We start from the raw sequence: 6,131 nt of genomic DNA on the forward strand, positions 1-6,131 counted from the left end.
TGTTTTTACGCTGCAGAGCTTGGCCGATCGCTGTCCAGTTTGCCGGGTTAAAGGCATTCCGGACGTCCACCGTTACCACCGCACAGAGACGATCTCCCTTTCGCTTCTTGTCTAGAGCGACTTTCCCGTTGTTCATCACCCGAGTGATGGCATCAACGGTTGAACGCCCTTTACGGAAACCGTATTGGGCGTCCGAAAGTCCCCCGGTCGACTCCAGATGGGTTGTCAGCCTCCGCTGAATCAACCGCTCTAAAATTTTCCCCAGCACACTCAGCAAACAAATTGGCCGGTACGACGAGGGCTCCCCAGGTGGTTTCCCCGACTTGGTAAGCAGCACCAGCTGTTGCCGCTTCCATGCGTCGGGGAAAGTGCCTGCCTCCAGTAGCTGCTTATAGCTTTTAGCAAAAACTTCCGGAAAAGCCAGAATTGCCGCAGCTGCAGCCATATTCGGAATGTTGTCGTCCCCCGGAGCTTTCTTGGGGTTGAGTGAGCGGGCAATCTCCTTCAACTCTTCCGCCAACTCCTCCTCCGAGACCGGATCCTGTGGATCCCCACCTACTTCCGTCTCGGGCCACTCCATCGGGGGACGATCAGGAAAGAGCTCATTCACGATGAACTGGAGCTTGTTGGCATCCCGTTCCATCGGAACCCGAGCTCCTTCCCACTGCTGCTTGCGGATTTGGTACGCAGGGCCTCGTTCTCGACTTGCTTGTCTTGATTTGAGGACCGTGCGGACCACACCAGTGAGTCATATAAGTACACTCGTAGTAAGCTTTTGTTCACCTTGTCCGGTTTGTGTTGTGCTCGACCGTCTTCACAGATAATGGACTTGGTGAATACTGGTGAAGCTTGGTGCGGGCTCCTTCCTTGTCAGACGAGTAACTTGACTTGGTCTGGAGACTGTTCCTTTACATTAGTGGACACGTGTCGTGCTTCTTCCTTGTCACACGAGTGACTTGACATAGGATGAAGAAGGACACTTAACACTAATGAGCTTGTCGGCGTTCCTCCTCCTTGACTTCATGTCTTGATGGGAGGAACGTGCCGACCAAACCAGTAAGCTTACACACATGCTCGTTACAAGTTGTATAAGTTGATCCGTTTGGGCCGATTGCCTTGCACATGATGTTGTCGTTGACCATGTTCGGTTAACACGTCGTGTGTCGAGGTGGTCGGCCTTGGTAGTAGGATGTATTGTGCATGTGACGTGTTGACCTGGTTTGGTCGATGTGTCGTCGTGTACGAGATGACCTACTTACCCGTCAGTTGTCCAAGTTGTATCATGTGTTGACTTAGTTGACGTGTCATATGCATGGATGATTGGCGTACGAGTCATGTATGGTGCACTTGCTTCAGTTGAAGGGATGTACTAGTACAGTTATATTAATTGTTAATTTCACGATTTGGTCTTTTGGCTGGATCGCGAAAAAAACGCTAAGTCCCAAATCTTGAACTCGAGAGGAGAGCGCTGATGAAAACCTTTTGGACTGGAGCTCCCTAGAATTCGGCTTTTTCCTACTTTAAAGGGATGCACTGTTGTATGTATTGTTTATTCACGATCTGGTCGTTGGATTGGATCGTGAAAAAAAAACGCTAAGTCCCAGATCCTGAACTCGACAGGAAAGCGCTGATGGCAAACATTTTGACTGGAAGTCCCTAGGAAACGGCTTTTTCCTTATTGGCATTATGTGGCACGTTTATTGTGGCTAGAACATTAATTATCCACCAAATGGCACCAACGCTTGGCAAAAGTCTCGAAACACTCCTATCCCGACGTACCAGCAACCGCAACACGATGCAAAATAAATTGCACGAGCTGCTGATACTTGTACCATGCACGGTACACGGTACCAAAATATACCCCTGAAAGTGTGCAATTTGGTGCTATCCTAGGGAATTTGTATGGGGAAGCCTAGCTACGCGTGTCGCACGTTGCATGGTCGTCGATCAGAGGCATGCAAAAGCACCTATCTAGGGGAATTACTCTACGTTCTAGTAGCAAATGCGATTTTCCGGTCCAGCACGGCAGTACGCCTGCATGCATACACTCCATGTTCCAAAAATGTATCAACCTAGGCGTTGCTCAGTAGCTTTTGGCGGCACATGTAAAAAGTATTCGAGTTCAGATTTCTGGGACTTAGCGTATTTTTCAAACCTGATAATGAAAATTGAAGTACAAATGGGGCATAAGCTAGGCGTTGCCCAGTAACTTTTTTCGCCACATGGAGGAAGTAGTCGAGCTCCAATTTCTGGGACGTAGCGTATTTTTCAATCATAATAAACCGAATCAAACATAAAAATCATGAAACTTACACCACGTCCCTAGGTTGTGCACAAAACGTAACGATAAAGTGCCGGCGAGGTTAGAAGTGCACCAAACTTGTATACCGATTAGGGAAAGTACTCTACGTTCCTATGACTTGGGTGAAAAATGTTGATGAACTGCTTGTTAGGATAGACATTTGCTTATCGTACACATCGCAAACGAACACCCCTTAGTGAGCAGTAGCAAAAGTCGATGGATTAAAGCGAATGCATTACAAACTGATCAAGTACAATAAGGAACGCTACGTACTAGGACTTCTTTCCAAGAATGGTGTCCGCGACGGGAGGGCAAGCGTCCTTCCTAGGTTTCCCTAGTAAACCTTGTATGGTAAACATACCCAAGCGTGTCCGTAAGCACGCAACGATAGTCACGAACGAGCACATACCTAGGGAAAGTACTCTACGTACTAGGACTTCTGTCCAAGAATGGTGTCTGCGACGGTCGGGCACTGCGACGCAATTACCAAATCCTAGGATCGTACAAGCAGTGTGTACAAACATAAACATTAACGCGTTCGCTCGGGCTGCGCCATCCGTGTTGAACACAAATGTGGGTGATTATATGAGTGGATGTACAAAAACATACGTGGCGAAAACAGTTTTCTGCACGATGTGCAAAGAGCTCATTTCGTCGTCCCGGGCGAATGGAAAAACACAAAAATCTCGAGTATCTTTCTAGGTTTCTGTTATAAAAGGGCAGGCCAAAAGGTGACTGGTTAAGATAAGCATTTTAAGCATACAAGCACTTAATTGCAACTTTTGATACAAAAACTAGGTACGTACACGTAGATTGTATCAACATGGACATCCATGAACGCGTACGCTCGGGCTGCGCCCTCCGTGTTGTACTTTCCCTGATTGGTACACAATTTTGGTCCATATGTACCAACATGGACATCCATGAACGCGTACGTAGTGTACTTTCCCTGATCGGTACACAATGTTGGTGCACGGCATAGGAAATGGGCTTAAAATGGTCAAACTCAATCCATTTCAACTAAAGATAGTCGATAGTAGCTGTGCCGATGAAGTTGGGCACGATGCAAGTCAAAGTTGTTTAATGAATAACATGTCCACCATACATTTCAATACAAAATTGCTCGGTCAGACCTACAAAGTGCTATATCTCGAATACTAGGCGTCGGACTGGGGGGATGTAGAACAAATTTAAGTTCGACTAATGATTCTACATCCGGTTCTGGATAGTGGTTTTTTGACCATTTTTCAACATTTTGTGACACCCCGAACCTAGGGGCAGCCCCCTAGTTTTTTTCAAAAATGTGCACCGAACGGGCCAGAGAGCTCGAGTAGTCGAAAAAAATTTTTTTGTTAAAACCCCTCAACACGTGTAGAAAACTGATTTTAGATGATAAAAAGTGAAACCAGAACGTCAAACGACAACTTTGTTGGGGGTACAGTATCGGACATTAAGATAGGACCCTTTTTTTTCAATGCACCGTGCACTTGTTTTGCCACGTTACTCGTGTTTTTGTGTGTGTATGTGTGTATGTGTGTGTGTATGTGTGTGTGAGTGTGTGTGTGTGTGTGTGTGTGTGTGTGTGTGTGTGTGTGTGTGTGTTTGTGTGTGTGTGTGTGTGTGTGTGTGTGTGCATGTGTGTGTGTGTAGTAGTAGAAAGTGAGTGTGCTTTTTAATATGTATTTGCAAGTGCGCGGGTTTGTGTCTGAAAAACATAGCTTGCCATGATGTCATATTGCGTTGAAATTATTCTTATTATGTGTGATATCATGTGAAACATTGTGCGTTTACACTTGGATAAAAACTAAAGTTTGCATCGACAGCAGCCCTTGTTCCTCGGACGAAAACGCAGGTCTGCTGTTTCAGGAATGTGAATGCGACACCGGTGCGAAATGGACACACGCACAATAGCAATGAACTCGGCATTCTCTCACAGGTGTTTCTCTAGTGCACGCCATTGAAAGGCCTTCGTGCATCTCTGCGTTGCACGTTGTGTGCGAATGGTAAACTTTGTGCGTGCATTGAGCTGGCGCGCAGTTGTTCTTTTCAATGGGCGTTTTGTTTCATGAGCGCGGCAGTATTCTGTTCTCGATTTTGAAGGGAAGACGCTTACTCGCGTACTCGTTGATAGTTTTTATCCATGCGATGTTTTCGCTGCTCGACAACGATGTTATTCATCGCGTATAGAAGTAGAACGCAGGCAGAGCACGGGATCAGCCGTGTCCAAGTTTTTAACCAGCGCGTTCTTGACGGTCCAAGCAAGCAATGTTAGTAACAATGGGTCGAGGTAAACGTTGTACCGATTATCAGCGCCATATGTAAAAGCGAATGGCTGCTGCTGGCATTAAGCGCAAAAGGATCGAGTTCGTAATGGAACGATCGCGCACTTTTGTGGCAAACGCGCTTCGGACAGCCGAAACGTGCTTAGACAACTGAAACGCGCTTGGACAACCGAAACGCGCAAGTCAACCGGACGTCCTCAGAAGACCACGGCGAAAGAAGACCGTAACATTGTTAATATATCGAAAACACACTGATCGCGAGGGCGGTGGTCCTGCTTATCACACCAAAAACCTAACCCAAAACACAAAAAAGCTACTTACAAATCTATCCGAAACGACCTACTTGTGAAACAAACACACACATCAATACACATTCAAACATACATCCACACACACACACACACATGCACACACACATACACACACACACATACACACACATACACACACACACAAACACAAACACATACAAACCACTCATAAACTTGGCCCAACGGGTGCACGGTGCGTTAAAAACCCAATGCCCTATCTTTCTGTCCGATACTGTATGACTATAGTCCGAACTTATGAAGCAAAAAAGGTGTCTGGTGGGTTCTGCCGATGATCTTAACCTATGATTTTGAGTTTCCACCCTTTCAAAACGTTCCCTGTAGCAGTACATCACGGGTCTACGGACCCAAAGACTTCGTTGCGATGGTTTCAAGCATAAAAGTTGTAACAGTTAAGGGTTTTTAATACGCGTATATTAAATCATTGCTTGAAACTAAGCTTCGTTGTCTTTAAACTCTGCAAGACCAATCTAACTTCTTAGGGAAACTCGAAGAATTCACGCGAAGCTCGGTGAGCCATTTTGGGTAGTGGTTCATGATCTGGTGTTCATTGCATCTAATCCAATGAATAAATTTATAGGGGTTTATGATGCAGGGCACATAGCGTGATGAAACGGGGTTTCCCTACCAAATGTGGCATATTTTTTTCCTGAGAGCGAAGCTCAGACCCACGTAGGGGAGAGCGAAGTGGAACTTAAATGTTCAATGCAGCAAATGTTCGCCATGCGGATAAACAAGTTGGAATAGTTCAATGTAGTATAATGCAAACACGAATCGCAAATAACGATACGGGACCCAGAAGCAATTCTGCGGATCCCTCGGGGAGTGGTGAGTTGATATAAATTAGAGGTGAAAGTCCAAGTTGTTCGAGCTCCGGCTCGGCAGCCGATATGAGGTTCCTGTTGAGCGTGTTTGTACATCGCGCAGAGGCGCCGTTCGGTTCTAGCAATGATTCCCGCCACCATGTTCCATGCGTGCAGAGATCCGTTAGAGCTAGTTCAATGTGTCCCGCCGTGATTACGAAAAAGTTCAACAGTTGACTAAGTTGGGGGTGCGTCAAGTAATCGCGCAGAGATGCCGATCGGTTCCTAGCAATGTTTCCCGTCACAAGGTGGTATTGGCACCTGTGCAGAGTGGCCGTTAGCAATGTCTCCCGTATCACGGTGGTGTACCATCACTAGTGCAGAGTGACCGCTAGCAATGTCTCCCGTCACAATG

The sequence above is a fragment of the Anopheles coluzzii genome, chromosome X, assembly GCF_943734685.1.
Source record: "Anopheles coluzzii chromosome X, AcolN3, whole genome shotgun sequence".
Lineage (NCBI taxonomy): Eukaryota > Metazoa > Arthropoda > Insecta > Diptera > Culicidae > Anopheles > Anopheles coluzzii.